Below are 24374 nucleotides of genomic sequence, written 5' to 3'. Positions count from 1 at the left end.
CGACCATGACACTGGTCCACGGTACCCAATGGGGATATGAGTGATGCCTCACCTAGGAGAGTGACCATGACACTGGTCCACGGTGCCCTATGGGGATATGAGTGGTGCCCGCCATAAGAGAGTGACCATGACACTGGTCCACGGTGCCCTATGGGGATATGGGTGGCGCTTCACCTAGGAGAGTGACCATGACACTGGTCCACGGTGCCCTATGGGGATATGGGTGGTGCCTCACTTAGGAGAGTGACCATGAAACTGGTCCACAGTGGCCTATGGGGATATGGGTGGTGCCTCACCTAGGAGAGCGACCATGACACTGGTCCCAGGTGACCTATGGGGATATGGGTGGTGGCTCACCTAGGAGGCTGACCATGACACTGGTCCACGGTGCCCTATGGGGATATGGGTGGTGCCTCACCTAGGAGAGCGACCATGATACTGGTCCCCGGTGTCCTATGGGGATATGGGTGGTGCCTCACCTAGGAGAGCGACCATGACACGGGTCCATGGTGCCCTATGGGGATATGGGAGGTGCTTTGGAGAGTGACAATGACACTGGTCCACGGTGTCCTATGGGGATATGGGCGGTGCCTCACCTAGGAGAGCGACCATGACACTGGTCCACGGTGCCCTATGGGGATATGGGTGGTGCCTCACCTAGGAGAGCGACCATGACACTGGTAAGCGGTGCCCTATGGGGATATGGGCGGTGCCTCACCTAGGAGAGCGACCATGACACTGGTTCACGGTACCCAATGGGGATATGGGTGTCGCCTCACCTAGGAGAGTGACCATCACACTGGTCTACGGTGCCCTATGGGGATATGGGTGTCACCTCACCTAGGAGAGCGACCATCACACTGGTCCCCGGTGCCCTATGGGGTTATGAGTGGTGCCCGCCCTAGGAGATTGACCATGACACTGGTCCACGGTACCCTATGGGGATATGAGTAGTGCCTCTTGTTGATGAGCGACAATGACACTGGTCTACAGTGCCCTCTGGGGATATGGGTGATGCCTCATCTAGGAGAGCGACCATGACACTGGTCCAAAGTGCCCTATGGGGATATGAGTGGTGCCCGCCCTAGGAGATTGACCATGACACTGGTCCACGGTACCCAATGGGGATATGGGTGGTGCCTCACCTAGGAGAGCGACCATGACACTGGTCCCCGGTGTCCTACGGGGATATGGGTGGTGCCTCACCTAGGAGAGTGACCATAACACTGGTCCCCCTCCTGCACTTCCCGTGCCCCCCTCTCCCCTGAATGTTTTAGCACCTACATGTTCCAAATGTTTCAAGACCTTTTTAGAACGTGTTTATTGTTGTGTTATACCTGTAACTCATCCCTGTCCCCCCACCTTTGTCTTGATGCTTTATAGTGCGCATTACTAATCACCGATAAATAAATAAATACATCCATCCATCCGCCCACGGGACATCAGAAATGCACGAACCAGTGCACTTCAGGAGCAGGACTTAAAACAGCCGAGATTTGATGGAAATCCGACAGGGGCACTGGGTGCCTGTCTGCAGACACGCTTTCCGTGCCCTCTTGTTATATGGGAATTATCGGATCTTCAGATAGGAGGGATGTCACATTGGGGCTTCTTAAAGAAGTTGTAATGCGGTCTCTTCTTGACCTTCTGACACGGATCTATATGTTTTCAGAATTGTACCGATTTGATGGAACTCACCCGCCTTTCTTCTTTCTCTCTAGCCGGAGAGCGGGAGTTCCAGGCTGCCTTCGCCCCCCTGTGGCCCCTGGGCACCACCCAATGAAGACCCTGTGTTTGGCAAACACGGATGCACGGAGCTTTTCTTTCCCTGGCATTTAGATGTAGTCGGACCCCCTAATGAATGACGGTGAAACCCGATGATCCCCCGCTCTCATTGATGAATAAAGATATTGCCCCCCACCCTGGTCTCATTTATTTGCCTTTTGGGGGCCTTGGGTTTACAGTGGTGCGGAAGCTGTGCAGGTGTGAAGCCCAGGTAAGGAGGATCAGCCCTCTCAGTGCGCTGGTAAGAAGAGGAGCAACACAGGCTCACTTGGAGGTTTCATGAATTATGGGCCCTCTCTGGACCTGTCCGCTTCCCATCCCAAACCCCTGCCACGAGACCTGCAGAAAAAGCTTCAGGGCGCAACCAGGACATTCCTCCGAAACCAGCGCAGGGATTCTGGGAGTCTACAACCAGTATTTGTGAATCCTCTTCTGTGTTTTTGTGCTTGTCCTTTTAATAACTGGATCTTTGGCTCCCACAAACCAGGCGCAGGGAAACACTGGAAGGTGACGAGTCTCCTAAGGCAGCTTTTCTTGTCCATGAGAAACTTCTATTTCTTACAATGTAGGTATGCTAAAAATAGGAAACATCAGCATCAAAAGAGTAATCAGTCGCCAATAACATGTATTTCAAGTACAATTCATACAACAGACATTTTGTGAGACAGTGCCACCTGTCATGGGTGCAGCTTTTAGATTTTTATAATATAACAGGATGTGGGTAATTCTGTTTTACATAAAAGGGGGTCTGCTATTCAGACCCTTTTTCACAAATAACCATTCCAAAAGCACAGTGCATACATGTGTCCTGCTGCATAAGTCCCCTGACTACTGTAGCACCTGCCCTTGAGTGGTACCGTGCATCCTTGACAGCTGTTGTGATCCAAAGTCACTAAATCCAGAAGCGACATTTTAACTTCTGCACCTCTGATTCAAAATATCACAATTGTTGTCTTATCTCTCTGGTCGGATGACAATCTCATGATTATGGTATGGTGACTCGCAAGAGCATGAAATTATTAAAATAACAATAATCTGATATCATACAAGTTTCAGCTCTGCAAGCCCATTCCAGCTATGTGAGGGCAATCTCTATTCATGGCATCCTGACTGTCTGCACTTCTCCGAGTGACGCAGTAGCCAGGATGCGGCTTTCTTTTATTCTTCTGGAGGATGGGTAACTCCTCTCCTCTGGCCACAGCAGCTCTAACGGGATATCCCCTGTGTAGTAAGGCAGACTCGCGAGGCGGACAAGAGGTCATGGTAATTAATTGATCTTAAGATGAATGGACCTTAAGAAGAAGGCCCAGTCTAACCTTAGTGCTAATCTAGATCTTGGCCCCATCTAAAAAGAAAGAAGACTAACTGGTGCACGTCCTACAAAAAGAATACTGTCCTCTGTCCCAAGACCCTAATCTAATCTTAGTACTTACCCTACCACGAATACAAGAAGGATAACATAAAGTTGACCAGAACAGGTCTTCTATAGTGTGGTTCATTCAATGGCTGAAGTGGTAGGGGCTTCTGACCCCAACCCCATCGTTCAATAAAAGTCTTCCAGGCCTTCTGCCAGGCAGGATAATTCTAAGTTTCTGACTCTCTGGTTTTCGAGGATAGAAATCTTTGTCTTCAATACTTGGATGGTGCGTCCTTGACTCTGTAGTGTGGATTCTTTCACCCAAGCGCGTTTGTTTATTTCTTACCGGGTCTTGTCACAGTTTGGCTCTAACTAGCCAAGCATTCTTTGGTTTCTCACCCTGCTGTGCAGCTTTGTTTCGCTCAACACTCCCGGGGTCAGCTGGCTTTTACCCAGCCATGGGCGCTCAGGTTTCTCTCCCCAACCTGGGGTATTCTGCTACCCCTTCCTGGGGTCATTATGTAGTTACCTTGCCAAGGGCACTCAGGATTCTCTCCCTAACCTGGGGAATTGTGTCTCTTACCCCTTCTTGGGGTCATTATGTAGTTACCTTGCCAAGGGCTCTCAGGTTTCTCTCCCCAACCTGGGGTATTGTGTCTCTTACCCCTTCTTACACAAAGGACAGCACTTACTATGATTCAAACAAACACTGACTCAAGGTTTCTGAGTAAAAGAATATACATTTATTTACACATCAGTTACTAAACATTTCACTGTTATCAAGCCGATGAAAAATCACAATTCTAATACACTACACCACACCCAATAGGGACAAGTTAGGCTCAAAATGAAGTGTGAGCAAAATGGCACTCCAGTAATTTAAAAGGGAGGGAAAGACCAGGTTAGACAAAAGCTGAGCAGCACCAACAAGTAAGTAAACAGGGCAATCTAGAAAAAGGAACTACAGTGAGGAAATCAAATCAAGAGGCCAGGGCCAAAGTCAATGGACCAATGTTTTTGCAAAGGATCACACAGTTCAGGGTAGTTCGCGGTTAAGTCTTTGCCAAGAGTTCAGAACGACGTTGGTCGGATGAAAAGTTACTTTAAAGAATAGAGAAGGACAAGCCCTCGGATTGGCAAAAGATTTCACACACTTTCACCACGGTTGGACGAAACGAACAACCGGGTTAGCACAGTACCTTTAGAGCAAAAGAATGCTGTAGCTGAGGCAGGCATTCCTGGCAGTTCCTGCAGGCTCAGGGTTCCTGAAGCGACTGTAAGACTGACAAGAAGGAGGAAGACTGGAGGGTCCTGCACTGCCCAGGGAAGAAACCAGCAGCGGAGCAAAGTGACGAATAAAATGTGCATTCCTTAAAACCCACGTAGCATCCGTTCCTCCTGGCTATCCGGTTCACTATAGCTGTGCAGAGCAAATTCGACCAGAGGAGGGAGGCCTGGCTTGCAGTTTGGCAAACTGATTGCTCCCACCAGCTCATGGGGAGAAGATTCCTTGAAGATCTTCCCTGTCATCGAAGTTTGGAGATTCGGACCTGCAGCAGGACTTCACCGGGAGGTTCAGTCGTGGTAGAGGTCCTCTTCTGTCAGCTTCTCTTCGATTCTCTCGATCCAGTCGCGACTCTGCCTTTCCACCCCCAGAGACCTGCTTTTTATGCAGTTTTTCCCCAATTTACACAGCCTGACTGTCAATCACACAGCAGGGTGGCTGTTCCGCCGGGACCGTTACCACAGCCAATCATACCAGAGTGAGACATGGGTCTCCAAAGGGACCCTGTGCGGGGAGTCTCAAACCCCTCCCTCACATCCTGTCCCCCTCAGACATTCAGGCGCCGAAGGAGGGCTTCTGTGCAGAAGCCCGCCAAAGGACGGCGAACAAAGGAACCAAACCTGGTTTGGCGCGTAGAGTAAAACACGAGAAAGACTTTTACAAAAAGAAATGACGAATAAACCCAGCCAGAACCGTATAAAAGTAAATATGGTCCAGCGGGTTTAAGTTCGAGGCTACTAAGATAGCCTAAAACAATACCAAGGCTATTTAAAACTGTGGTAGAAAAAATAGGGTAGTTACCACTGCCATCAGCCAAATCTTAAAGAAAGGGGAACAAAATAATGTTCCATGAGAGACAGACAAAAAGGGATAACTATTAACCCTTTCCAGGACCCTATGTAAGATAATTTGTACTGGGTCTGTGAGTTTAAAAAGACTAATAAAGTCAATGTCAACTTTACATGTTCTGGGAGACAGTAGTCAGCCCCAGAAAATGGAGTCGGAGTTGGGAAGTCTGAAAAAGACAACCTTGTTTCACTGCACTGAAGGTGCTGTGTAATACACAGTAAAAAGATGATGCCTAAGGAGTAGGTGAAGCTCCACAGCCTATCAACACCCAAATGTTAAACACACACAGCAAAACACATGTAAGAGTGGGAAAAAAAGGGCTCACACTCTTACCAGGTGAAAAAATAAATCCTAGAAATCCAGCAAAGCTGCTGAGGGACTCAGTAGGTAATGGAAATTAGCCATTCTGGAGAATTCTCCTAACAAAGATCGCTCAGGTTTCTCTCCCCAACCCGGGGTATTGTGTCTCTTAACTCTTCTTGGAGTCATTTGGTTGTTACCTTGCCAAGGGCTCTCTAGATTCACAGGGACATTGCGTCTCTCATCCCTTCTTGTCGTCATTATGTGGTTACCTTGCTAAGGGCTGTCAGGTCTCTCTCCCCATCCTGGGGTATTGTGTCTCTTACCTCTTCTTGGCGTCATTTGGTGGTTACCTTGCCAAGGGCTCTCAAGATTCACACAGTGACGTGGGATATTGTGTCTCTCATCCCTTCTTGTGGTTGACTGGTTGTCATTGTTTTTCCGGACTCTCACCCCACCATGGGGTATTGTATCTCTAATGTTTGCTTGGGGTCTTTTGGCATTTACCCTGCAAAGGGTTTTCAGGATTCTCACCCTGCCATGCAGTAGTGCCGGAACTTCCGGCACTCCTCCCAGGAATGGCCATGCACCTTCGATCTTGTGGCGGCCAGGAGAAGGCAGTCACTTTGACTGTTGCAGGAATTGAGACTGATCTCTCTGCCTGCTGCCTGCATCATGTCAGCCTCCTGATTGGCCGTAAGTCCTCAGGCTCATCAGTGCCTTGTACTGTGGGTGCTGGTTCCTCTCTCCTCAGTTGGGTGATGCTTTGCCATCTGTTCTATCGAGAGAATTGGCTCCAGACCGACCTGCAAGCATCAGCTTTGTGCTGGCTCCTTTCCTGCTCCACACCCAACGTCTTCCGCATCAGTCTAATGTGTAATCTCTGTCACCCAGGAAGATGTTCCTCCTCGAGGTTTGCTCCGCGAGACCTCTGCTACAAGTTCCTCTCTCTCTTATCTCCTTCCTTTGTTGCTTTTGTAACTCAAGCGGCAATGAAATGGATTGTTCCGTTGGTGTCGTGGTTCTCGTAATGGGCGAGGGGCACAAAGGTGAGAAACTATGCCCCATACAGCCAACACACACATGGGATGTCTCGCCTGAGGAAAGATTAATACAATCCCTTTCTGGGGACTCCATGTTCACCAAGGGGGAGTCAGCCCCAGTGGGATCCCACTACCCCTGTCCCTTAGATGGTGTAGAGTTTAGTGGGCTAACTTCCCTAGTCCCAGGTACACAATTGTTTGGTCTTGGAATACACCCTGACCCAGTAGAGCTGGCTGAGTAGTGCCTTCTGCATTTTCTGGCTGCTAGATTAGAGTGTGCCAGTTCTCATACAGCCTTCCTAAAAGGTTTGGGAAGCAACTTGAGAGAGTTGATGCCATCATCCTTGGGTTTAACGCTGACATGATAGAGGACTCCCCCATCTCATTGAAATGAAGGGTCTTCAGAGCAAGCTGGGCAATAGGTTGCGCCTGCTTCAATATGAATGGAGAATGAAGCCGTCTCGGTCAATGACTCTGGCGCCCACCTACAGGAAATGTTTGTCGGCGAACCCTGATTTTGGGGCCACTCTTCCATAGGTTCCCTCTGATATCTCCAGCTTCAGCCACTAGTAGGGATGGTGACTTCTTCTCCATGTATGTCATAGCTTGTGGCTCCCTCTGTGACTTGGATGCCAGCTGAGCTGTGTTTGCTATTCACACAGCTCCCAACATTCTGGATAGCATTGGGTGAATGACATGTCGTGGTCGAGGAGATCCCACCAGGACTCCACGTGTCACAGAGACATTTCATGGGTTTGTGTATTTGTGGAACCTAAGGCCGCCCCTCTCTCTCGTCTTGTTATGATCTGCCTCCGTAACCCCCAGTTAATGCTACCGAATGATGACCCCTACTTCCTAACATCTAGCGTGTGGTAGAGATGATGACCTAAGTGCCTGATATCTAAACACCCTCACTAATTTCATAATTGTCCCAAGTCTATCCAGCGGCTAGTCATCTAATGGGATACAGAATCATGCCTTAAAACGTGCTGTTTGATTCAAGCTTCTTCCAAACAGGCTCTCTCTCTCTTCTCACTCTCCTATTCTTTGTGGACAACTCTGCTGTGCTCCTCCCACCACATTTGTCCCTTCAAATGTTCCCGTTTATGCCTCCACCCTTCAATGTTAGTCTTTCTTCCACTACTGTTGCTACCTCCTTCTCCACTCTACTCCCTCCCCCTCACAACCACTCCTCTTTCTGAACTACTACTCCTCCCTCCAAACCACGACTCCTCCCTACAAACCACTACTCCTCCCTCCAAACTACTAAACATCCCTACAAGCTACTCCTCCCCCTTCCAAACCCCTACTCCTACGTCCAAAACACTACCCCTTCCTCCAAATCCCTATACCACACTCCAAACTATTGGTCCTCCCATTAAATTACTACTCCTCCTTCCAAACCACTACTCTTTCCTCCAAACCACTAATCCTCCATCAAAACCATTACTCCTCTCTCCAAAAAACTCTGCCTCCCTCCAAACCACCCCTTCCTTCACTATTCAAACCCACTATTTTCACTCAGTAACAACGACTTCAACAATCACTCCTTACTCAACCTTGTCTATGCATATGGGACACAACCATGCACTCTCACACTGCCGACCCACTTTCATTCTTCAGCCAATGCCTCACCTGTTTCATAATTTACCTCCACACTCTGACCCTCCTTCATTCCTCCTGCTGGGCTCTTGGTCATCCTCTCGCATCACCCCTGACCCCACCCCAAATCACCCACATCTCCTGCATCTTGTTGCTTACTTCTATCCAACGTTCTCTCCCAGGATTGGACTGCTCTCCCTGGCCAATCTGGCCCTGTCTTACTGACCCGTGGAGTGTGTGTGTTTGTAGCAAAAAGTCAAAATCATGGGCTAAGCGCCAGCCACTTTCTCCTTGTGGGCGCGCAGCATACTAAATCTGGCTGCTTAGGCAGGCCAATGTTCATGTTCCAGGACTCCGTTCCGCAGGTTCCTGGTAAGTCTCTTGGGTGAGGGTAGGTCTTTCTCCTCTTTTAGTCCCTGGTGGTCTGGAGGGCCTTTGGGTTGTTGCACAAGCTCGTCTTCTGTTTTCCAAAGGGTGGCGAGGTCTGTGGCGTCACCGCGTTGAGAAGTGGGATCTCTCTCACCACATCACTGCTTCTCAGGATTTTGGAATTATTTTATTTTCGTTAGTCTCTACGGCCAGTCATCCTCGTAGTTGCCATAACTTCCAGACCTCGTCTCTCTATTTTGAACCAATTTCTCGGTCAGTGGTTTTCTGACACACAAAGAAACTGGTGAGCAACTGTTTGAGGCATGGCACGAGCAAATACTGATCTGCACAGAAACATGTGGGTAGAAGAGGGGGCAGACATTGGTGCCCTCCCAACTGCCACCATCCACCTTAGTGGATTTATTTCTAATAGGCCTCCCACCCCTGTCTGAGAGGGGTTCCCATCCCCTTTTGATGAGGCCAGGTTACTAATTTGTCACATGCCTTTTCAAAGAGACATAGGTCAAACCCAGGGCAGAACTTGCCAAACATAAAGAACGCCCACATTTGCTGTGTCTCCCTCGCACAGCCAGCACAGCTCAGAAACTTACAGCGAGAATGAAGTTGTGGTGGTTCCGACTATGGAAGAGATGACTGAGCCCATCTGCTATTTGGTCACCATTTGGGACCGCTCCTTGCACGTCAGAGGCTCAGGAAGGAGAGGTCTTGCAGATACACGCTGTGCAGAACACTCCGATCAAGCAACGCAGTCTTAGTAAAAGTCCCAGGATTAAAGAAGGTATATCCAGGAGGATCCTACTTACCCCCCTCCCCTGCAATTGTCCTACCCCATCCCTCTCCTGTACCGTCTGTGCACTTGCACGATCTGAACGTACCATGCCTTGAAGATCGTTTATCTATCTTCCCTCCTTGCATGCTGGCGCCTCAATGCACTTGGAAAAACTGCAGAATCGTCATCAGACCTATTTGTTGTTGTCTACACTGTGAATTGTATTATATGCACTTACTCTGCCGTGCAGACTTGTATCGTTCAAATGACTTGTTGTGTTCCCCTTGTTCCCTCTCTCCTTGAGTGCTTTGAAACACTTGCCCTGTGTATAGGCGCTTTACAAATAAACATTACCATTCCGGGAAACCAACTATGGAAAACCCTGCCCACTGAATACGCACATTGGAAGAAAACCTTATCTTCACAAAAGTAACTAAAAACCTGGCTATTTACCAGGCCAAACCAGATAAACTAGCATTGAATTTAACCCTCCAAAGACTGGACCCATTCAGGCTGTCACAATTCCAGAAACCCAGATCGCCCTCAGCTCAACACCACAAAGACAAGGGACATTGAGGCCTTTCTCAATCAGGTTGGTCTTCCCCACACATCCTCCATAGCACATACAACACATGCGTGCAAACTCGCCATACCGGGCCCATGTGGGGGCTGTGATAACAACCCAGCCAACCTCCATAACAGGCTTGAGACATCACCACAAGGCCTCATGTGTAGGACAAGACTGGTGAAGGATGGCTTCACTCAGAGACCACCGCAACCTGCTCTTTCCCAGTCCAGCCCATTGGATACAGTGGTGGAGGCCCTCTCTTCTAATGTAACGTCACAGCTATCCCGCCCGCCAGCCCAACCCCCACTGGCTCATTCTCAAACTTTCACCAATAAGCATTCTGCACAAAGATCCTCCAGTGAGAGAAGGGAAATGGGGGAGTCTCTGGCCCAGCCCACCTCTCCCCATCACAGCCGGGCTACCTTCTGCTATTCATGAGGAGGCTGTATGGGCTCTGATGATGGGAGGGAATGAGTCTCGCATCATTCTTTTACTATCTTTTGGAGGAAGGTCGTGGGTATTTTAGAGGTTTTTAAATTGTACTAGATTGTTTATGGGTTGGATGGAGGAGTGGACGGGATTGGGATTTTGTTGTGTTGAAAAGCTGTTGTTTGTACCGCTGCATAACACGTAAATAAAAAAACAAAAAAACCTCTTCCCATGGGTTTGGCAGTGACTGTCAGCAAAAACTCACAGCCCTGTTGTCTTCCCCTCTAAGAAGCATTTCTGTTGGACAGAACCATCCGCATGAGACCACCCACACTGGGGGGAGATGGGTGTAAGACGGACTGACCCTCTGAATGGGAACTGGTGGGAAGAGAGTCGCGATGGAAGTCGAGAAAAGGGAAGATAGAGTCGCCATGGCTTGGAGTTCGGCAGGTCGAGAATCAGCGTGATGGTGGCTGCAACGAGTAGGGTGATCATGTGTTTAAAAGAGGTTGGAGTGTGGGATGCCTGAAGGCAAGCAGAGAAGTTGGCTTTGTTCAGCATTCTTTTTTCTTTGGACACCCAAGAATGAGAAGGAAGGCAGCTGAATCAGTGTGTAGGGCAGAGATCATGATTGTGTCACACCAGCGTTGTGATACTTATGGCCACTTGCTGGGGGTTCTGCGATTCATCCCGGCCAGGGAATAAGGATTTCTTTGTTCCAAGGGATTGGACATTCAATAACGAAAGTGTTAGATTTGGGGAATAGAGCGGGTTGAAGCTCCATTTCTGGCCACAATGCCTTTTGTTGTTTAGATTCGGGACATGTATTGAGACCGAGAGGTGGGGTGGTCTCATAGGTGCACCCGGGGCAAAGGTTAGGGAAATGGCCATGGCCAGGATAATGGGGTGTGGTGATGCATGATACAGGGGGATGCTTAAGGGGAAATGCACTGGTAGGGTCGCTAGTCACCACATTATGAGATATATAGAGGGTCACTAGAGTGACAGCCAAGGTACCAACAGATGATGCAAACCATACATGTTCACCTTTCTGTTTATTTGAGGAACCACCAGCCAACACGGATTAGGATTTGATTGGATCCAATGGGATGGGTGTTAGGATATCATGGCTTAGACAGATGGGGGTCATTACGACCCTGGCGTTAAGGGTTTAACGGCGCTGTAAAAGGTGTCTGCGCCGTTAAACCCTTAACACCCGATTACGAGGTCCCTTTGCGGGACCCGACCTTAACGGCTGGTTTTACCAGCCGTTAAAGTAGGGTGCCGCAAAGGGACCTCGGTGCTAATTACGGTACCGCAATTTGCGATACCGTAATTAGCACCTTCCCCAGTCCCATTGAGCCGTATGGGGCGAAAATGGGAATGGGGAAGGGCCATGGTGAAATGGGGAAATACCGCCCTGCCAACCTTGGAATGGGGCGGTATTTCCTCATTCCACCATGGCAGACTCGTTACAACACCGGCACCAACCATGGTGCTAATAGCGCCATGGTTTAGCGCCGGGGTTGTAATGAGGGCCAGAGTGTCTGAGGTTGGCCTTCCCTCCCTCTCCTAGACCAGACCGGAGTTCTTAGCAGAAAGCACTCACTTCTTTCTTGACTTTTGCTGTGTCTTTCTTGGTCATTGTTTTTATTGTCGTGGTTTGATATTTGAAAGCCCACCTTAGTACGCCAAGTTGTTCTGATGAGGGACAGCCATGGGGCACTTGTACATATGGTAAGACAATAAATATTTTGAGGCTTCCCCTCCTGGCGGCAGTAGATGGATTATACTGTTGGGCCTTCAAGGTGTTGGCTGCAAAGGGAAGATCCAGAAGCTGTAGTGTTCCCACTGGCAGAAACCCCTAAAAGAAATCATTGGACTAGGGAGCATTTGGAAGATATAATGGATAAACTTTCATCCTTTGTTTCATCATGGAACGTTACCCAATTAAAAAAAAATACCCTAGATTTAGCAACGAGGGAACCTTCATCCCCCAGGCTTCAGAATTCTCCAACACATAGCATCATTGATGTTACTGAGCAGCCAAAACAGGACATATTACAAGACTTTCAAGATCCTCTTTACTATCAAGACCCGGCTGATGATAACCAAAGGACTTCCTATCAGGAACCTAATGAGCCTACCGGCTCTGACACAGATAATCCAAACATTTCTGTGCTACAGTCTCCGGATGTTACATCTGAACCAGGCAACACTTCTCCCATCCACGATCAACTCTTATTTAACGATCTTCTTAAAAGAGCTGCAGATCATTTTAAGATCTACACTAGAGCCTGTTGAGGAGACTGAATTGTAGACGGCATTCTAAACCAAAAGCAAGCAGTCAGTCAATACCTCTTCTGCAATTAAGAAGATAATTACCCCCGTCATTAGTTACACCATCTGTAACGCGAGTAGTGAACCCAAGGGTTGGGAAAATATTCCAGCTGCACCATCAGACCTCCCTCTACAATCAGGGGCCAAATAAAGCCTTAATCTCGGTTCTACGTGATTTCGCCGACCTATTTTTGGTCGTGGTACTTTTCATCGCCGGATTTTACATCGCCAGAAACCCTGTTTTTGTTTTTTGTAATTCTAGGGGGGTTATCCCCCCAGATCCCCCCCTTACTATTATAATAATACCCCAACCCCAACCACAACAAAACACCCCCCAAAATAAAAAATAAAAAAAACAGGATTTCTGGCGATGTAAAATCCGGCGATGAAAAGTACCACGACCAAAAATAGGTCAGCGAAATGTGTGTATACCGCAAACGATGAGGTGCTCTGGGCAAAATAGTAACTATTCCGGAGCTTATTCTACTTGTAGAGCTTACAACTCTGCACAACGTGTCAGTTATAATAATGCTCAGTGGGAACTGGTACAAAAACATCTTGCAAGACTGAACAGGTCCTATTTGGCCAAAAAAAAAAAAAAAACACTATGGAAACAAAATCCAACTCCAGCAATCCATGCAGGGAACTCCACAAACTCTCAGCGAAATTCAAGTCCCCTTCCCGACACACACAAGCCTTCTGTGATGAACCATTTTCATAACATTGTGCTTGATAGACACTGCAACAGCATCACCAAATTAGCTCTGACCAACCGCCCGATACCCCCTGCCCTCTCTTGAACTCAAATCCTTCCCCGCCCTCCCTACCAGCCCTCTCATCATTCACATTGATTTCCCACTCCAAATTCAATAATCTACTAGCACTAAGCCAACTCCCCGGCTCACCGGGGGAGCCTTGCCCACCATTGCTTCTAAAAAAGATACTTACTACCACCTGTGCAGGCAATGTCACCCACTCCATCATCAATAACTCTCTCACATCTGGTATCATCCCAGAGGCCTTCAAAACATATCATGTGAAACTGCTATTCAAAAACCCACCTTCGACCCCCTCTCTCCACTGCGGTACCGCCCAATCTCCTACACCTGCTTCATTGCCAAATGAATAAAACGCGCTGCCTACAAGCAACTTGCTTCTTCACAAAAGCCAATACTTCTAGACCCAGCCCAATTGGGGTTCAGATCCCTTTGTGGAACGGAATCCTCTCTTGTCTCAATCTGGCATGACCTATAAAGACATCCGATTCAGAAGGATGCAGCGCACTAATCCTTCTCGATCTTTCTGCAGCCTTTGACACCATCGACCATACAATGCTCAGGAACTAGCTCTTCACCCTAGGCATCAAAGATTCTGCCTTCAGTTAATTCTCCTCATTCCTCTCTAATCCCTCGCAAATCATTCTCCTGCCACCGTTCTCCACCGCCTCTCGCCCCATCCCAAAAGGGGTCTCTCAAGGAGCCTCCTTATCTCCTCTTCAACCTCACCATAGCCCACTCCCGGCCCTCATCCACTCTCACAACCTTACCTTCTACAATTATGCAGACGACACCCAGAACATTTTCAAAATTCCCAACACTCCAGCCTCCCCCTTTCCTGACCTCGCCTCTTGTCACTGGGCTAGTGACCTATGGATGACAGCCAACCACCTTATCCTCAACCCGGGCAAAACAGACATCCTAGTATCCGGCAAGCCCGCTCTCATTCTCCAATCTATACCATGGCCAAACTCCCTTGGAGCCCCACTGGCCGCATTGACATCGGTAACAAACCTTGGCTGCATCATGGACGCGCAATTATCTCTCGCCCACAAATCAACTCTGTATCCTTAAATTGCCACTTCCACGTCCTAAAACAAATCTTACCCTATCTTACCTATACTCATATCATATCCTTGCCATCATCACCTCTCGCCTAGACTATTCCTACTCCCTCTATCTCGGTGTGCCAGCGCGCCAGCTTAAGTAACTCTAACAAATCCAAAACTCAGCAGCCACACTCCTCCTCCTTACCCTCTCGCCCAGAGAACATATCACCACCGCTCCCAGAGCACTGCACTGGCTGTCTATCAGCCTACGAGTGACCTTCAAAGCCATGTGCACTACACAACATGCCCGCCATAATACAGGACCAGTGTTCCTACAGAAAAAGATCATCCACTATCAACACCCCAGAATCCTCAGATGGGGCTCGGCTTTCGTCCTCGCTACTCTCGCTTACCAGTGCACTAGAGTTGGCGGCTTGGACTTCTCTACCCTAGCTCCCATCATCTGAAACACTCTTCCTCTCCACACCCGCCAGATCGTGGACTACCTTTCTGTCAAAAAAGTCCTCAAAACCTGGCTATTTCCAACAATATCCTGGAACCTGTCTCTAACCTTCCAATACCCATTCCGAGCACACGAACAGTCACCACCAAGTGTCGCCGGCGGTTAACGCGGCAGCCCGACCTCACACAATATCAAAAACCAACCATGATCTTGGTTTTCAAGCACCCCCAGCAGAACACTGACCATAATCATGGCGCCCCATCTAGGAACCCTCTCAAACCACTAAACACATCAGGCACAAAATCTATCTACATACCATGATATACATCCCTAAGCATTAAGGAAATGACAACTAACCACCTGCCTTTGCACCCCTCCTTGACAATGTAACCACTCCCATATGTTTCTATCTCTCTGGGGGAGTATGTTGGCCAGGGATTTCAAAATATCGGCCTCCCAAGTCATAGTCTACACCAACTAAGTCTCATGACGAGCCCATACCACCCGAACTCCGTCAATAAGAGAGCCAGCTCCCACACTCTCCCAGTTTCACACGATTGATTAGTCACTGCCTCTGAATAAGGAAAAAAGCATATTGCAGTCAGCGATGTGATTGAACTACAGCCCCGCTGCACTTGGATAGATCATGGTGTGTGGCAATGCGTTGTCCTTGGAGGAATTGTGCGTCATGGTCATATCTCGTGCTTGAAAGGTATGTGGGGTTTTCTCATGTAGTGAACCTGAACAATCTCAGGGAGTTGTCCCGAATCTCACTGGTGGGATGTGAGGGCGGTTGGGTATCACACCTGGTTGAACGTTATGGTTGGCAATTCAAGGTACTTGATACATTTATTAAGGTTTAGGATCGTGCACACTATTTGAGAACATCCGCCATGCTCTCCACCTGAGGGAGTTTGAAGTATAGCTTGTGCTCTTCTCGTGGTAAGTTGTGAAGGGTGGCCTGTGTTGCTAACCATGTGTTGCAGCTGCAAGAATCGGCACAGAATGACACTACCTGATCTCATAAGTGCATATACAAAATATCCCCATCCGAGCTTAAATGCACGCATAAACGTAGCAGTACGTTGGACAGTGGCCAGAGGCATGGCTACCCGCACACATTAGAATTCAGCAACGACTACAATAAATCCAGTATCGCTGGTCCCATAATTGTTCTGCCTATATACACCAGACTGCGCCTCGACACCTCTGCCATCAGTATGCAGCAAAGACCTATGACAAATTCGGGCCAGCGGGACACATAACAAGACTCTTGCACTCACTCCTTCCTTCTGACTTCTCTTAGCACCCTTTCACATGCTTCACCTGGTAGGTTGCTTTTACCGGAGCCGGGTCAGCCCTGCTAAGCCTTATCGTGTGAAAATGTACACACGCATTCTAATGCAATCCCAACTCTTGGGCCTTCAAGGTTTCGGCTGCACATGTAGACTTTTCCAACACTATATAATCTTCTTCAGGACTGGCTTTATAGAGACTGCGGCTTGGTCCCATGCCTTCCCCCCTTTCTTTGCTCTTTCTTTTCTCCCCCATCTCTTGTACCCTCTATCTTGCATCTTCTCTTTTCCACCTTCTCGCCAATCCATCTGTGTAAGTATGTAGTCATATATGCATGGTAGTGTCTGTAAGTGCACACGGTTATGAAAGAATGCAATGTTAATGTTCTGGATGCTCGTGTGAATGACAGAGAAGCGTTATGGGTGCGTGACTGGTGGTCGGTGAGTGTGTTTGAATGTGTGTGCGCTTCTCTGTGTGTTCGTGCTTGTGAAAGCATCTAATTTACCAGTGATCATGTGCTAGTTCGACAGAATGTAATTGGTCAGTGCTATTATTCTGGAGGAGGTGCTCTGTTTCTAGGATAAGGCCCAGGGGTTTATGGCCACTGTCAGGGCAACGCTCTAGATAAAAGCTCCAATTTTCCATTGATAATAAATATAATGAATAGTTCATAGTTGACTGCGGTAATCAAATTTCTATTTCCCAAGGATTTCTGGCAGCTATCCTATTCAATGCTCGGTAAACCATTTGTAAGCAGTTGCTGATTAATCAATGATGGGGGATTGAGGTCCAGGGAGCCAATGGGTGATCTTTATCCGACCCTAGTTTCACATAACGTTCATCCTATAGAAGGGTAACACGGCTCCCCGTTTATCCCAAATCACACATTTGGGTTAAAGTGCACTAAAAACCCAGTCTCGCGAGTAGTGGAAAAGGGTGCTTAAATGTGACAGGCCACAGTTTGCAATAAAATGCTAACCTGACTCTTTGGCCTTAGAGACTACTACAGATCGTTAACAATTAACCAAAATAATTAATTAATTTATTTAATCATTCATTAATTCCTGTCCCATGTCTCTCCCCTCACCCTTCAATTCCTCTCACCATTCTTGCCCCTTTACTCCCCCATCTTCTCCCTGAGGCCATGCCCCTCCTTCTCCCCCATTCGTATAGCACACCGGCTAGCCTGTCTGTGCAAACAGTGCTACCCCCTTCTTTTCTATGCCAAAACCCACTTTTGCTTCCGCCAACCATCCTCCAAAGGAGCATGTTCCAGACACCCAGAAAAACCCTTCCCGAGGTTTTAGGGAACATTCTCTTTTTAGGCTGAATTTCCTAACCTAGTGAGTCCCCCAGAAGCTTTGCTGGATTTCTGGAGTTTGTTTTCTTCTCCTGCCAAGAGTGAGACTCTTTTTCTCCCACTCTTGGACATGATTTATGGTGTTCCTTTGACTGTTAATGTGTTTTATGGGCTATGGGGTCCTTTACTCCATAGGGCCTCATGTGTTTTTACTATGTGTGTTACACAGCACCCTCCGTGCAGTGACACAGGGGTGTCATAGTGACCCCCCACCATAGTCTCCATACCCTGGGACTGACTACTGTCTCCCAGGGCATGTAAAGTCACCATTGGCTTTACTAGTCCCAAATTATTAACAGAAACCGGTACAAACCATCATATTGTGGACGTACTGGTCGGGGCAATTCGATTGCCCCGGGGTCTGTTAGTCGAGGGGGCACGTCTCCATCCCCCCTGATCGAGTTTTGGCTGGTGGCAGCGGATACTACTTTTTTATATTCGACCGTGAATATATCCCTATGGGATTTTCCAATTGTTCGAGGCTACCAACTTTAATTATTTCATTCTCATAGCCTCGAACATACCGCCAGTTTATTTATTTAATATTAATTCGCCGGTTGGTATTTTTTGCCAGGACTCGATTCTAAAATGGCGTTTGTGTTCTCTTCTGTGACTCCAACCCAAGTCGAGCCCTTTGTTCCACTTTTTGGCAGGCATCTCCACAGAAGCCTCCAAAAGTGGTGCCACTCTGTCTGGGTACCACAGGGGGCGTGGGAGGGGGTTTAGGCACCCTGGACTGAGTTACCTTGGTAACTCAAGTCGCACTCTTGTGTGATTGGCCCAGGTGGTGAGCCGGCGGCTCACCACTTAGCATGTTTGATTGACAGCTAGGCTGAGTGAATGGGGGTGTGCTGCATAAAAGCAGGGCTTTGGGGACTGGAACTTCAGAAGTCGCCACAGGACCTGAGAATCCGACGAGGGAGAAGCTGAGCCGACCTACCACGACGACACCACCGGTGGAGCCCTGCGGAACCGACTCACCACTTCCCGACAACAGAGAAGATCTCCCGGCTGGAGAGGCTTCTCCCCCTGACTGGTGGGCACAACCAGTTGACCTTCTTTTCCTCGCATCCCAGGATGTCTTGTGGTTGAATTGCCCATGCCAAGCACCCCAGCAACCGGATAGCCACTTACCACTGGACCGCGAATAAAAGGGCTGCTCCTTTTGACGAAGCACCGACTTGCATCCGCTGCCAGGAACAACTGCCCCGCTGGAGTCTTCTCACCACTTTAACGTACCGTGTCCGCCAGGCCTCCCTTTCTAAAGATTGCAACAAGGTAATAATAATCCCTTAACCTTCTGCACTGGGTTGGCCGCCTTGACCATCTAACTGGTCCCTTTCTTTGGTCCAACTCTTTCTGAACCTTTTCAAGACTTTTGTGCACTTCAACCGTGTGACCTTGGGCACATTTCGTTCTGATCCTCTTAAAGTGGATTCGGCCTTCTGAACTCTAACTTCACGGTTTTACTATGCCTTCCTCTCTTGTTGTGTTCTTGTGAAAGTGTTGGGATCTGTTTCAAATTATACTCTGCTTTTCTCTCCCTTTTTAAAACGAATTATTAGAGTGCCATCTGTGTTAAGCGCTCACCGCGGTTTGTAAATAAGTGGGGCTTTACTTAAGACTTATCTAATATTCTTTTAAGGGAGTTTATATCTTTTAGTGACTGTGTTTTTGAACTGCTTAACATTAGTGCCTGTGTGTTTTACTAGATGTGGTTTTAAATAAATAATTATATCTCTTTTACACCAAGCTCTGGTCAATGTTTACTTGTTCTACTTTGTTCTTTTGACCTATTGTGAATACTCTGTATACTGCCTAAGTCTTCTTGAGGGAAGTCTGACTGCTCAGCCACAGCTACCAAGTGAATCTGTGTGGTACAGACTGCTACCAAGTGGGTTTACTGCCAAACACCTGTAGTCTTAAATCTTTTGCAGTGGTCCCAGAGGGAACTGCACAGGTTTCTGCCTACCACGAGGTGTTCTTTCTGCACTACCGCACCTCATGTCTACCTCCACCTTTTTATCAGTTCTTCCACCACTATACTCAGATCCAGGTGCATGCCACCCTCTCGAAATAAATCAAACTCTTAGTACTTAATGTCCTAGTGTGACACTGTATACACCCCACAGGACCTGCAGAATGTTTCCATTTCTCTGTTGATCTTTGTCCATGAGGGCTCAACTGCCCACTCCTTAACACCCCCTCTCCAGACCCTCCAGGCATCAACTCCATCCAATGAAGTGAAACCGCCAGCCACATCTCCCTCAACCAACTCCCACCTTTCTTCACATTCTTTATCATGTCGCTCCCTGACCAAAGCCTTCTCCCCCAGGTGCAAAAACAGCGCCGCCGGCACACCGTGCTGCTCCCTCAATCCATCCAACATGGGCAGCAACTGATCTCACCTCAAACCCCCAACCCCGACCATCTCAACGATGTCATCGCATAACTGCACTGCAGCTGGGAACCGAAAATTCTCTTTTCAGCTGCTCTATGTGCCCATTTCACCATGGAATGTCCACAGATCCCCATCTGGGGGACCTCACCACTCCCTCGAGCCATATCTGTAAGAGAAAACAACGTGAGCTCTCCTATTGCAAAACTCCCCCATCTTCTCCCCTCACCTTTACCACCCTCCACCCCCAGTTCTCTGATGTACACCTTGTATTTTGATGACTTCCAACGCCCTAATCTCTTCATTTCCCTTTTAATAAGGTCTAAGTTGCTCCCTTCTGACGCTGCTCCAACCCTGAAAGATTGAGTCCCAAATGTCTCTGCCCACTCCCCACTGCCACCAAAACCTTCCTCATCACCCCCAAAAACTGACCCGCCATCACCCCTTCCCCATTCTCATGTTGCAAAACAAAACCCGCCCTCCCTGGACATCTCCTTCGCCATGTTAAACCAGCCCTGACTGGGCACAAATCCTGTCCTCCGTTATTCAAATGAACCCAGAGCCCTTTGCCCGTCTGATCTGCTTTTGATTTGCTGATGTGCTAATCTTCACAACTAGGCTGTATTTTGACAGTAATACGCCCTCCCACTTCAAGCTACCGCCCCTGCAATTAACACCAATTCCGACACTCAAAACGCCCCAAAGAACAACCAAGTAAAATCTGCCACGAACAGGTCTCTTTCCCACCAAGACCAGCATATCCCCCAATAGCTTGACACAACCTTCCCAACAATTCTGTTGTTACTGCCTCTCTTCTGTCTTTCACCTGCCCCTTCTCCCTTGCACAGCCTTCCAGCATCCTTTTCGCCATCTCCCCCACACTAGGCTATAAATCCCAGAAACACTTGTCGTAGAACACAATCCTTGACAGATTCCCACTATCATCACCCTAGACTCCCCTTTTCTCAATGCAATCCAATGTGAAGTTCACCATGTTCTCCTTCCTTCCCTCCTCTGCATGACTTCTCGCTCTCCAACTCTGCACTCCCCCCTTTAGAAAATCTAACCAGGGTCTCCTGTGCGCTCCCCGTGAACCTGCAGCCAATGAAGCCTCCACCAACTGCAGGGCTCTCACTCTCCTTGCTGCCAGAGCTCTTTCAGGATCAGTTGCCCTTCCAGCTCCGCTTCTGGTACCAACCCACAGAATCTCTGCCACTAAACACGAGATAATGCATCAGCAATGGCGTTATCCTTTCCCGGCATGTGCGTCTCCTTAAACACAATATACCACTTCAGCCACCGCCTTTACCCCATCTGATCCTTGGCAGGCTGTCTGTTCACCACATTGGCCGTAGCTGTACTGTCCACGTTGAACTTCACCTTTCTGTTCTCCAGCTCTCTGCCCCACAATGCCAAAGCCACCAGCAACTGAAAAATCTCCAAGAACACAATGCTCCTCCCTTCTTTTCCTCAGTGTGGTGGCCGTCTCTCGGCATACCATCTACCCCACCAGCACACCCCAAACCCTCCTGCTCCTGATGCGTCAGTAAAGATCTGTACCTTCGGAGCCACTGGGTCCCCTTGCAGCCACATTGACACTCCATTGAAATCCTCGAAGAAACACAACCATACCCTGCAGCCCTCTGTGAGAGCCCCTGACATCCTTATTCTGTGGTGCCGTTGTTTTGCCCCAGCCATAGATCTCGCCATGTTTCTGCAAAATAGGCATCCCTACCCGGCATGCAAAATTGAGGTGTCCCAACAGCTTCTGCAAGTCAACCAGCATCATCTTGCGTGCCCTCACCACCTTCTCCAGTAACTGGACCAATTTACTCACCTTGTCGGCCAGCAAGCGTGAGGTCATTGCCACTGAGTCCAATTCAATCCCCAAAAAATTCAGGACCACCACTTCCGGCCCATCTGTTTTGTCTTCCATCAAGGGACCCCCCAAGTCATCCATCAACTGCTGGAAAACCTCTGGCATCTCCTGACACTCCTCCTTTCTCCCTCTCCCACTGATTAACATAACATCATCCAAGTAATACTCCTTCAAAACCTGATCTGTACATGAAACACCACTGCAGTAAAGAGTTAAAATGCTCAAACAATGCACAGGACACTGCACACCCCTTACGCAGAACCTTATCCACAGAAATCTGGTCCTCAAACTGCATCTCCAACAGCCAAAAATCTTCCGGATGCAGACTTGATGTCAGACTTGGCCATAAATGCTCCCCGTCCCATCTCTATCGCGAGCTCCACCTCCTGATTCATGCTTGCACAGGACACCACTCAATCCTCTTGGGGAATGGAATTGTTCACTGACATGCGCTCTGGCTGTCACAAATGATAGATCAGTCTGAACTCCCCGTCAACCCGTAGGCACCACCCCCAAAGGGGACACCACCCAATCACCTGGCAAACCACCCTCCCCTCCACCACTTCTTTCTCCAACTTCAGTCTTACAATGTTCATTCTCTCCCAGACTTCAAATTTACCACCCATCTCTGCACCCTAGGTCCCTGAAACCCCAGCCTAAAACCCGCCTGAAACCCTTCCCCCAAAATCTTTGCTGCCTCCCTGTCAGAGTAAAAACACAGCCACTCCTCCAACTTCTCCAACTTAACTGGAGTGTAGGCCTTTCCCCACAATCCCTCTCCCTGCACCCCTACACCTCACTCTGTGTCATGCTGTAAAACATTGCGTGGCTGGGTGCCATTCTGCGCACCTGCTGCACTCATGCCTAAATTTACAGACTGCCCTAGAGCACCCATCCTTGTTGAATGCCCATTGCCATGCCTACTCCCCACACCTGGTCCAAGGTGGGGCAACCATGAAAGGCCGGTACGGCGCTGGCAAACCGCTTCCTGTCAGCAAAGTGGGCACCGGACGTGTGGGTGCCATCCACTGTAACCACAAATTCATGTCAATCAATCCCCACATCGCCAATAGATACTCTTCAGAAATATCCTCACATTGAATTGACTTGGCTCTGGTTTCCAATAATCATTAGATGGTTGTTGCACTTGTGGTTTCCATGAATCATGAGATGGTTGTTCATGAGATGGTTGTTGCACTTGTGGTTTTCATGAATCATGAGATGGTTGTTACACTTGTATGTCCATGAATCATGAGAGGGTTGTTGCACTTGTGGTTTCCATACATCATGAGATGTTTGTTGCACTTGTGGTTTACATAAATCATGAGATTGTTGTTGCACTTGTGGTTTCCATGAATCATGAGATGGTTGTTCATGAGATGGTTGCTGCACTTGTGGTTTCCATGAATCATGATATGGTTGTTACACTTGTGGGTTCCATTAATCATGAGATGGTCGTTGCAATTGTGGATTCCATGAATCATGAGATGGTTTTTGCACTTGTGGTTTCCATGAATCATGAGATGGTTGTTGCACTTGTGGTTTCCATGGATCATGAGATGGTTGCTGCACTTGTGGTTTCCATGGATCATGAGATGGTTGCTGCACTTGTGGTTTCCATAAATCATGGGATGGTCGTTGCAATTGTGGATTCCATGAATCATGAGATGGTTTTTGCACTTGTGGTTTCCATGAATCATGAGATGGTTGTTGCACTTGTGGTTTCCACGGATCATGAGATGGTTGCTGCACTTGTGATTTCATTGGATCATGAGATGGTTGCTGCACTTGTGGCAAAACTGAAGGGTTGCTTAATGAATTTCTTTCAAGCTGTGGTAAGGTGGACATAACCATTTGGCTCCAGGGTTTGCTGCCATATAGAACATCTGGTACAGCTTGAGTTGTGTATCCTTCTAGGGAGATTAGACGGAATCGGTGAACAATGCCGGGCACCTGTTAAGATGAATTTGCTTCTGCCTAGATAAGAAACCCATTTATCACTGTCTTTGAACCTGACAGCTAAATAATCTGAGCTGTCCGCCTTCTGGAGAGAGCGCCCTGCGATGGATATGTTTGCCCTAATCCTTTTTTGTACTGTGACACACCATCGCCATTGTTGTCTAGCGATTTATTGAGAGCATTCTTTCTCTACACAATTGAACAAGAACACCTGGCTGTTTCTGCGTACCCACCTTTGTCTTTGAGACTGTATCATCTGCAGACATGAGAATTCCATCCGCATTTTATTCTATGAAAATAAGACTTTAATTAAATATAAAGAATCCACTATTAAAAACACCAACAATCCACACCTTTAATATGATATGAGAAGAGGGAGCTCTTGGTATTGAAGAACGGGGGTCTGCAAGCATTAAGTGTGTAGAAAACTCAGTTCAGGATTATGTTGGTAAGGCATAACGAGTGGCTTCCATCGCA

At 48.1% G+C, this 24374-nt stretch overlaps 1 protein-coding gene across 1 annotated transcript in view; it reads left to right on the top strand.

Annotated features, from left to right (window-relative positions):
* Window positions 1–1920, top strand: part of LOC138522777 (weak toxin 2-like) — a 129914-nt gene extending 127994 nt beyond the window's left edge. The window contains exon 4 of the mRNA XM_069635404.1: window positions 1722–1920. The gene's annotated coding sequence lies outside the window, so the exon portion shown is untranslated. The remainder of the gene's footprint in view (window positions 1–1721) is intronic.
* The last annotated feature ends 22454 nt before the right edge of the window (window positions 1921–24374 follow it).

The sequence above is a fragment of the Ambystoma mexicanum genome, chromosome 1q, assembly GCF_040938575.1.
Source record: "Ambystoma mexicanum isolate Mex_15411 chromosome 1q, UKY_AmexF1_1, whole genome shotgun sequence".
Lineage (NCBI taxonomy): Eukaryota > Metazoa > Chordata > Amphibia > Caudata > Ambystomatidae > Ambystoma > Ambystoma mexicanum.
The sequence above is the reverse complement of the archived record's forward strand: the minus strand, read 5'-3'. Positions and strand labels throughout refer to the sequence as shown.